Raw genomic sequence first — 11,047 nt, 5'->3', positions numbered from 1 at the left:
GAGTTCAGTGGCACGGTCTCAGGTCACTGAAACCTCCGCCTCCTGGGTTGAAACAATTCTCCTGCCTCAGCCTCCCGAGTAGCTGGGATTACAGGTGCCCGCGACCACACCCGGCTAATTTTTGTACTTTTGGTAGAGACAGGATTTCACCACGTTGGCCAGGCTGGTCTCAAACTCCTGAACTCAAGCGATCCACCCGCCTCGGCCTCCCAAAGTGCTGGGATTACAGGCTTGAGCCACTGTGCCTGGCCGTTTAATTTTGTTGTTGTTGTTGTTGTTTTGTTTTGTTTTGTTTTGAGACAGAGTCTCCCTCTGTTGCCCAGGGTGGAGTTCAATGGCGCTATCTCAGCTCACTGCAGCCTCGGCCTCCTGGATTCAAGTTATTCTTCTGCCTCAGCCTCCCAAGTAGCTGGGACTACAGACACGTGCCACCACGCCTGGCTAATTTTTTTGTATTTTTAGTAGAGACGGGGTTTCACCATATTGGCCAGGCTGGTCTCGAACTCCTGACCTCATAATCCACCGGCCTCAGTCTCCCAAAGGGCTGGGATTACAGGTGTGAGCCACCATGCCTGACCTAAAATGTATTTTTATAAAGATGGGGATCTCACCCCATCGTGTTGCCCAGGATGGTCTTGAACTTCTGGCTTCAATCAATCCTCTTGCCTCGGCCTCCCAAAATGCTGGGATTACAGGCATGAGCCACCACTCCTGGCTAAAATTTACCATTGTAACCATTTGTAAGCACTGTATACAGTTCTGTGGCTTCAAGTATACTCACACTGTTATGCAACCATCACCACCATTCATTTCCAGAACTTTCTCATCTTCCCAGACTGAAACTCTATAGCAGTTAAACGGTTAACTTCCCCTTGACTAGGCACCTGATATGAGTGGAATCACACAGTATTTGTCTTTTTGTGTCTGGCTTCTTTCACTTAACATAATATCTTCAGGATCCTTCCATTTTGTAGCAAGTGTCAGAATTCCCTTCCTTTTTACAGCTGAATGATTGTATAGATGTACCACCTTTTGCATAACCACGCTCAGCTAGTTTTTGTATTTTTAGTAGAAATGGGGTTTCACTATGTTGGCCAGGATGGTCTCAATCTCTAGACCTCATGATCCACCCGCCTCAGCCTCCCAAAGTGTTGGGATTAGGATTACAGGTATGAGCCATCGTGTCTAGCCAATTTTTTTTTTACTTTTTTTTTAGACAGAGTCTTACTCTGTTGCCCAGATGGGAGTGCAGTGGCATGATTCTGGCTCACTGCAACCTCTACCTCCCAGGTTCAAGCAATTCTCCTGCCTCCACCTCTCAAGTAGCTAGGATTATAGGCATGCACCACCACACCTGGCTAATTTTTGTATTTTTAGTAGAGACGGGGTTTCACCATGTTGGCCCGGCTGGTCTTGAACTCCTGACCTCAGGTGATCTACCTGCCTCAGCCTCCCAAAGTCTTGGGATTACAGGCATGAGCCACTGTGGCCAGCCTTTACATGACTTCTATACATTCCACCAGACTTGCCATTCCCTCCAGAATAACCTCCTGTGTGTCTGCATCGTGTATACCCATCTGTGACTAGAATAGTGCACTGTGAGTCCATCAACCCAAACACGCTCTTTCACTCTTCATACTGCTCCTAAATTAGTTACTCTCAGAATCCCTTTTAATAAAGGTTCTCTGGAAGCTGATGATACTGATCTACAAACTGGAACAATTCCTTCACACTCTACTCTCTTGTTTCGATAGTTACTTGTTTCCTTCACACTGACTACTGTCTTGGTAACCACAGGTCTCCGAGGTACTTTCTGTTGTCCCTGCATAATTTTCTCCTTTGTGGGTAACTCTGAGGCGAGTGGCCTGAGCTCAGCCAGATGCACATCTGTGCTTGGTCCAGCCTCAATTCCTAACCCAGCACCCTCTTTTCCTTTCATTTTGACCATTTTCGATAACAATAATCAAGGGATTGAATATTTTGTGTTTTTCTTATTAATTTGCATTTCCTTATGTATTCAGTGAACCAATTCATGGGGAGTTGGATCCATCTCTAAATTCCACTGGTTAAATTTTACCTTTACTAACTGATCTCAACAGAGTTGCGGCTTCACACCACGGTGACCATGTGGTTACTCAGGAATCAAAGATTCCTCTTCCCCAACACGTTTTTTTTTTGTTGTTTTTCTTTTTGTTTTTTAGCTCTGTTGCCCAGGCTGGAGTGCAGTGGTACAATCTCAGCTCACTGCAAACTTCGCCTCCTGGGTTCAAGCGAGTCTCCTGCCTCAGCCTCCTGAGTAGCTGGGATTACAGGCACCCACCACTACACCCGGCTAATTTTGTATTTTTAGTACAGAGTTTCACCATGTTGGCCAGGCTGGTCTCAAACTTCTGACCTAGTGATTCGCCTGCCTCGGGCTCCCAAAGTGCTGAGATTACAGGTGTGAGCTACTTACTGCACCTTGGCCTTCTCCCACCCTTTTATCCTTTTTCTTCTCAAACCACGTTTATGTGAGTCAGGGCCATTCCTGCAAATCCCACTTCACTGACATCAGTTGTGTAGAAAAACCTCTCTCTAATCACTTCCTCTACTCTCACACCATAACAATCATCAACACAGAAGACTTCTGTGACCATATACATGGGGCTTTTTTCCCCCACCTAGCAGTGGACACCAGCTGGGTGTCCTTTAATTCAGCTCCAACATCATCTACCCAGAGATGGTGTCAGATATGGTTGAGGGCTTAAGTCAGGCGTCCCCAAACTACGGCCCGAGGGCCGCATGCAGCCCCCTGAGGCTGTTTATACGCCTCCCCCCCCCGCCCCCGCCGCCCCCGCCGCACTTCAGGAAGGGGCACCTCTTTCATTGGTGGTCAGTGAGAGGAGCACAGTATGTAGTGGCCCTCCAACGGTCTGAGGGACAGTGAACTGGCCCCCTGTGTAAAAAGTCTGGGGACGCCTGGCTTAAGTCCCCAAAACTCCTCCCTGCCCTGCACCAGTCCCAAGTCTTGGTCAGAACTTCTGACTGGCAAGTTTCAAGTTGGGGTTCTCATGACCTCCTCTTTGGGTCCAATTAATTTGTGGGAGCAGCTCACAGAACTTGGGGAAACACTGACAATTACTGGTTTATTAGAAACCATATTGCAAGGGTGGTGTGCCTATAATCTCAGCACTTTGGGAGGCTGAGGCAGGTGGATCACTTGAAGTCAGGAGTTAGAGACCAGCTTGGCCAACATGATGAAAATCCATCTCTACTAAACAACAGCAACAACAACACAAACATTAGCTGGGCGTGGTGGCAGGCGCCTGTAATTCCAGCTACAAGGAAGGGAGGCTAAGGCAATGAAAATTTCTTGAACCCTAGAGGTGAAGGTTGCAGTGAGCCAAGATGGCGCCACTGCACTCCAGCCTGGGTGACAGAGTGAGACCAGGTCTCGGGGGTTGAGGGGGAAGCAAGCATATTGCAAAGGATACAGATGAGAGGCACAGAGGACGAGGTATGAGGGAAGGGGTGTGGAGCTTACATGCCCTCTCTGGGCGCTTCACCCTCCAGGAACCTCCAGGTGTTCATGCACCTGGAAGCTACCGAACTCTTTTCTCTTGGGTTTTCATGAGAGCTTTATGCAACGGTCTTAAGGCCCACAGTCAGAAAAGACCCTGGAACGTTAAAGTGAAAGGAGAGCAGGAGAAGGTCAGATACTGCCCCTGAGGGCTAACAAGGGCTATGGGAGTCAGGAGTCAGGAGCCAGGAGCTGTGGACGAAAACCGATATATATCATAACACTGCACCATCTTTATTTTTTTATTTTTTTTTTTGAGACGGAGTTTCGCTTTTTGTTGGCCAGCCCGGAGTGGTTTTGTTTCGTTTTGTTTTAAGAGACAGGGTTTCACTGTGTTAGCCAGGATGGTCTCCATCTCCTGACCTCATGATCTGCCCACCTCGGCCTCCCAAACAAAGTGTTGGGGTTACAGGCGTGAGCCACTGTGCCCGGCATTTTTTTTTTTCTTTCTTTCTTTTTTTTAAAAAAAAAGGAGAGAGAGAGAGAGGACCGGGCTTGGTGGCTCATGCCTGTAATCCAAGCACTTTGGAAGCCAAGACGGGCAGATCACCTGAGTTCATCGGGAGTTCAAGACCAGCCTGACCAACATGGTGAAACCTTGTCTTTAAAAAGAAGTAAATTTTTTTTTTTTTTTTGAGACGGAGTTTCGCTCTTGTTACCCAGGCTGGAGTGCAATGGCGCGATCTCGGCTCACCGCAACCTCCGCCTCCTGGGTTCAGGCAATTCTCCTGCCTCAGCCTCCTGAGTAGCTGGGATTATAGGCACGCGCCACCATGCCCAGCTAATTTTTTGTATTTTTAGAAGAGACGGGGTTTCACCATGTTGACCAGGTTGGTCTCGATCTCTCGACCTCTTGATCCACCCGCCTCGGCCTCCCAAAGTGCTGGGATTACAGGCTTGAGCCACCGTGCCCGGCCAAAAGAAGTAAATTTTTAACTGTTTTTTTTAATAATCTAAAAAAAGAGAGAGAGCAAGAGAGTGAGATAGATCTCACTATGTTGCCCAGGCTGTCTCGAACTCCTGGGCTCCCTGGGCACAGTGGCATAGGCTGTAATCCCAGCACTTTGGGAGGTCTAGGCAAGAGAATAATTTGAGGCCAGGAGTTTGAGACCAGCCTGGGCAATATAGTGAGGCGTCATCTCCGCAAAAAAGCAATTTTTAATTAGCCAATGTGGTGGTGGTGCCTGTAGCCCCACCCAGCTCCTTGGGAGACGGAGATTGCAGTGAATGGAGATCCCGCTGCCCCTGCACTCCAGCCTGGTCAAGAGCAAGAGGCCTTGTCTCAAAAAAAAAAAACAAAAACAGAAACTCCTGGGCTCAAGCAATCCTCCCTCCTCGGCCTCCCAAAGTGCTGGAGTTACAGGCGTGAGTCGCTGCGCCCAGTCCATACCATCCTTTCTTTTATGTTTTGCACGTTATACGTTGTTCGAGAAAACATCCCCTATCCCAGTGTCATACAGCTATCTTTCCGTTTTCTTCCCAAAGTTCTATAACAGCTTGCTTGTTCCCTGTAGGTCTCTAGTTCATCTGGAATTTATTTGGAAGCCTGCTGTCAGATAGGGATCGACTTTATCTTTTCCATATGGATGGCCAATTGTCTCCAAACCCACTACCGGAGAGTCGGAGCGGCCTCCCCCACCCCCTGGGTGGGGCGTTCCAAGCCCGCGCTAGGACTGGGCCACTCCCGGCCTTGAGTATTCCGAGTCTTCCGCTTCGTGGGTCTGTCCGTCTGTCCCTGCCTGGCGGGCTTCTCTGGGACCCGCTGCAGAGGCGCTGATGAAACCACCACCGCCAAGAGTCATGCTCAGATGAGATATTTTGTTTTCTTCTCTCTCTCTCTCTCTCTCTCTTTTTTTTTTTTTTTTAAAAAAAGAGAACTCGGCCGCTTTCCAGTCCCCAGAATCCTCTGGGCTTCTTGAGAAGGCTCGGGCTCGCCCCACGCCCGCCCTCTACCCGGCCTCGGCTCAGTTTCCCTCCCCGGACACCGCCGGGCCTCCCAGCTTCCTCTCGCTCTGGCCAGGAGGATCTCCAGCGTTCCCCAAGAGGACCCAGTAGTCTCGCCCTTTCAGGGAAGGTTTGATTGCTCCCTTTGAAGATGGAGGGTGGGGTCGGAGCGCCTTCGTTAGCCTTGAGGCTCCCTTCCCCGGACAGAACCGCTCCTTAGGAGCTGGTTGTCTTCAGAGGACAGTCTCTGAGTCGTCCCAGGTGAAGCGCATGGCTTCAAAGATGACAGTAAACCGACTCCCAGCCACGTGAGTCTGGCAGGGCTTTAATATAGCAACTAAAGCCGGGCGCGGTGGCGCCACCTGGAGTCCCAGGTACTTGGGAGGCCCAGGAGAGAAGATTGGTTAAGCCCAGGAGTTTAAGCAATGAGCCCAGTCTGGGTAACATAGCAAGACCCCCATCTCTAAAAATAACAATAATAATAATTAGCCGGGAGTGGTGGCTCACGCCTGTAATCCCAGCACTTTGGGAGGCGGAGGCAGGCGGATCACTTCAGGTTGGGAGTTCGAGATCAGCCTGGCCAACACGGTGAAACCCCGCCTCTACTAAGAATACAAAAATTAGTTGGATATGGTGGTGGGCATGCCTGTAATCCCAGCACGCCTGTAATCCCAGGAGGCTGAGGCAGGAGAATCGCTTGAACCCGGGAAGTGAAGGTTTCAGTAAGCCAAGACCGTGCCATTATAGTCCAGCCTGGGCAACAAGAGCAAAACTCCATCTCAAAAAATAGATTAATTAATTAATTAATAATAATAACAGGCCGGGTGTCTTGGCTCACACCTGTAATTCCAGTACTTTGTGAGGCCAAGGCGGGCAGATCACCTAAGGTCAGGAGTTCGAGACCAGCCTGACCAACATGAAGAACCGCCCCCTGACCCCCGTTTCTACTAAAAATACAAAATTAGCTGGGCATGGTGGCACTTGCCTGTAGTTGCAGCTATTGGGAGGCTGAGGCAGGAGAATTGTTTGAATCCAGGAGGTGAAGGTTGCAGTGAGCCAAGATTGTGCCATTGCACTCCATCCTGGGCAACAAGAGTGAAACTACATCTCAAAATAATAATAATAATAATAATGATAGTAATTAGTTAATGAACTGTTGGGAAACTGGAGAGTTAAATTTCTCCATTTCTTGTGATTCATAACAGTGCCTTACTCAAAACATATAGTCTCCCAGAAGTTGAAGGATGAGTTTAAGTTTCCCAGAAGCTGGAAAACTGTCTTCAAAGCCCAGGTTGTGGGCAAGCAGGTTAGAAAATGTGAATCTGAGTTGGAGAAGTTGCATAGCACAGTTCCTCTCGGAAGCCATCTCTAACACACTAAAGGCACCTCTCTTCCTGGTCTTGTAGAAATGGGTTGGAAACGGAAATGCACTAGCAGAACTGACCATAGATCTCCCAGTCCTTAGCAGGATATGCTTTCCATTTCCCCTGAGAACGGACCAATTGATATGGGTTAAATGAGATGATACATGAGCACCTAGCACAGTGACTGACTCATCATAAGCACTTCACAAATATTAGCCACCGTTATAATATCACTAGATGCAGTCGGAACTGAAGTATAGCTTGGCTGCTGCTGCATATGAAAGTTGTTTTTTTTTTTTTTCTTTTTGAGACAAGGTATTTTCTTGACATCCAGGCTGGAGTGCACTTACACAATCATGGCTCACTGCAGCCTCAATCTCCTGGGTCCTGGGCTCAATTGATCCTCCCGCCTCAGCCTCCTGAGAAGCTGGAACTACAGGCACATACCGCCACATGTCTAATTTTTTTTTTTGAGACAATCTCAGTCTGTCACCCAGGTTGGAGCGCAGTGGCATGATCTCTGCTCACTGCAATGCCCCGCTCTCGGTTTAAGTGATTCTCCCACCTCAGCCTCTCAAGTAGCTGGGATTACAGGCAGCAGCCACCATGCCCAGCTAATTTTGTATTTTTAGTAGAGACGAAGTTTCACCATGTTGGCTAGGCTGGTCTCGAACTCCTGACCTCAGGAGATCCGCCTGCCTTGTCCTCCAGGCTGATCTTGAACACCCAAGTACTTATGATCCCACCAATTCAGTTTTAGATCGAACTTTCATGAAGTTGAGCAGAAAGCCCAGATTCATGGTCCTTCTCATAGGTTTCACATTCAGAGCCTCAAGGTCATTTACCCAAGGCTTGATTGTTGAATGCTGACTTTAATCTGCTTGCCTCCAAGTTTTCTGGTCTGGGTTATGATAATGCAGTGGGATGTGCTGTTCCATAGTCTGAGGCCTTGGTCTGCCTCTGATAATAAATGTGGCATTTGTAAACTAACAAGTTTTGTTAAATATCCAGAGCCGTTCTTGGACATCCCAGGTGGAATAAAACATGTTTTGGGATGCACTTTCATTTCTGACCCTTCCTGAATGCCTGGCCTGCAGTATGCCAGGAGCACAGGTATCTTGTCAAGGTGAAGAGGTAGAGGTGTGAGGTGGGCAAATGAGGCTGTGGCAGGGACTGGGAAGAAGAGCAGCTAAGAAGGGTTGCTTCTGGTCATGAAACTGGACTCTTACCCCAGGGAGTTTAACTGTCAAAATAAAGAAGAGGAAAAATTAAAACAATGAAGGCAAAGAGCCGACACTCTTTATGCAAAGGGAGTTGTACTAAATTCATGTTTCAGTTGTGAAATAGAACAAAACAGACTGTTTCTGTATTGTTTTCTCAAGGAATAGGAAAAAGAAAATAGGTCTAAAAGTAATCCTGTTTGTAGATCGTTTGATTATACTTTTTTTAGTATGCACCTATAGTATACTGGCACACTGGTATTCTTTTTCTTGATAGATTTATTTGCCATATCTGTTTCTTTTTTCTTTCCAACTCTTATTTTAGGTTCAGTGCAGTGGGTACATGTGCAAGTTTGCACACTGTTTTTTGTTTGTTCGTTTGTTTTTTAAGACACAGTCTTGCTCTGTTGCCCAGGATGGAGTGCCATGGCGCGATCTCAGCTCACTGGAACTTCTGCCTCCCGGGTTCAAGCGATTCTCCTGCCTCAGCCTCCTGAGTAGCTGGGACTACAGGTGTGAGCCACCATACCCAGCTAATTTTTGTATTTTTAGTAGAGACAGAGTTTCATCATGTTGGTCAAGCTGATCTTGAACTCCTGACCTTATAATCTGCCCCCCGCCTTGGCCTTCCAAAGTGCTGGGATTATAGTTGTGAGCCACTGCACCCAGCCTGCACACGGTTTTAAGCTGAGAAAATAGAAATAGGAAATCAAAGTCTCATGGTTTTGTGAAGGAGATAAACATGCCAAAAAGCACTAAGCGTAGAAAAGGGAACTGAACTGGCGGCGGGGTGCAGGGAGAGGCCAGAGAATTAGAAGACTGTTTGGAGGAGGTGGCACCTGGCCCAGGTCTGAAAGATCTGGTAGGAATTAGCCAGGCGGAGAGAATGGAGGGCGATACAAATCAATAGATGAAAACACTCAGAAAACTAATGGGCAAAGAGAATAAACAGCCAGGCATGGAGGCTCACACCTGTAATCACAGCACTTTGAGGAGTTAAGGTGGATGGATTGCATGTGCCCAGGAGTTTGAGACCAGCCTAAGCAACATGGCAAAACCCTGTCTCTACAAAAAAACTCACAAATTATCCAGGTGTGGTGACAGATGCTTATAATCCCAGTTACTTGGGCAACTGAGGTGGGAGGATCACTTAGGCCAGGGGGAGGTCAAGGCTGCAGTGAGCTGTGATCATGCCCCTGTACTCCAGCCTGGGCAACACAACAAGACCCTGTCTCAAAAAAAAAAAAAAAAAAAAAAAAAAGGAATAAACAGTTCACAATAAATAAAAAAATGTTAAAAGTGTTCAATCTCACTGGTAACCAGAAAAATACAAATTTAAAGCAAAAAATTAGATGAGCACAAATTTAAGAGATTGATAGGCCAGGCACGGTGGCTCACACCTGTAATCCCTGTACTTTGGGAGGCTGAGGTGGGTGGATCACAAGGTCAAGAAATCGAGACCATCCTGGCCAAGATGGTGTCTGTGTGTCTTTGTGTGTGTGTGTCTGTCTTTGTGTGTTGGGGGAGCTGATGGTGTGTAAAAAACAGATGTGTCCAGGCATGGTGGCTCACACCTGTTATCCTAGCACTTGGGGAGGCCAAGGCGAGCAGATCACTTGAGCTCAGGAGTTCGAGATCAGCCTGAGCAGAATAACGAAACCCCATCTCCACAAAAAATACAAAACTTAGCTGGCCTGATTGTCCAGGCCGGCTTGTCCAGATTGCGCAGTGGCACAATCTTGGCTCACTGAAGCCTTGACCTCACTGGGCTCCGGCCATCCTCCTACCTCAGGCTCCTGTACAGATGGGGTCTCACTATGTTGCCCAGGCTGGTCTTGAACTCCTGGTTTCCAGCAATCCTCCCACCTTAGCCTCCCAAAGTGTTGGGATTATAAGCATGAACCATCATGCCCGGCCAATTTTATGTTGACAAATCTTCTTATTTTATTCAGATAGCAGTCAGATCACTCATGGTCCAAGAGCATTCAAATAATAAATCAAATATAACCAGGTGGTAAAGACTGTTCTTCAAATATCATAGCCAGTCTTGCCACTCTTGCCTATGATCTCTCCAACATAAAACCACATCCACACCTCAGTGGCCACCAAACTATTCATCACAGCTTCCTTAACTGTGAGAAGTTTGAAGCTACCAGAGTGAGCTCTAGTGACTTTTCTTCCCCCAGGCTTTGGATAGTTCTAGGGATCTCAACAGGGGTGGAGAAACCAGCTCAACTTTGGCATAGTACCAACATGTGGCCAGTTGAGCTTTTGCATAAGTCACAGCAGCATTGTTCACTAGTGCCAGAGTCTTTTCTGCGAGGTTACAGACAAATTAGGCTGTGGTTCTAGGCTGGAAAGCATGTCACCCCAAACAGGCAGCTGAACATCCAAAACACTGGGTTTTGTTGTTGTTGTTGTTGTTGTTGTTGTTATTGTTTTGAGACAGAGTCTCACTCTGATGCCCAGGCTGGAGTGCAGTGGCGCAATCTCAGCTCCCTGCAACCTTCACTTCCCAGGTTCAATCGATTCTCCTGCCTCAGCCTCCTGAGTATCTGGGATTACAGGTGCATACCACCACACCCAGCTCATTTTTGTGTTTTCAGTAGAGATGGGGTTTCGCCATGTTGGCCAAGCTGGTCTCAAACTCCTGACCTCAAGTGATCCACCTGCCTCAGTCTCCCAAAGTGCTGAGATTATAGGCGTGAGGCGCCCGGCCTTTGTTTTTTTTTAATAGGCCTATTTCACAGTTCAGTTTGATGATGTAACATCTAGCATGAGTGACTCCGTTCTGGTTTGGTCTGGATTGCTAGCGCCTAGGACAGGAAGCTAGTCGAAAGCAATGGCCTCCTGTGAATTGTAGGTAACAGCATGCATAGGGTCTTCCAGGGAGATCACATGGTGTGGGAACATCCCAGGTTGGAAGAGGACTGAACTAGGACCTGATAGTGAACGGCAAG

The 11,047-nt window shown here is 47.7% G+C and overlaps 1 pseudogene; it reads right to left on the bottom strand.

Annotated features, from left to right (window-relative positions):
• Positions 1–10,115: 10,115 nt before the first annotated feature.
• LOC120366823 (ATP synthase F(0) complex subunit g, mitochondrial pseudogene) lies at positions 10,116–10,422 on the bottom strand (annotated as a pseudogene).
• Positions 10,423–11,047: the final 625 nt, after the last annotated feature.

This window comes from Saimiri boliviensis, chromosome 17, assembly GCF_048565385.1.
Source record: "Saimiri boliviensis isolate mSaiBol1 chromosome 17, mSaiBol1.pri, whole genome shotgun sequence".
Lineage (NCBI taxonomy): Eukaryota > Metazoa > Chordata > Mammalia > Primates > Cebidae > Saimiri > Saimiri boliviensis.
Note: the sequence above shows the minus strand (reverse complement) of the source record. Positions and strands in the feature narration are given on the sequence as shown.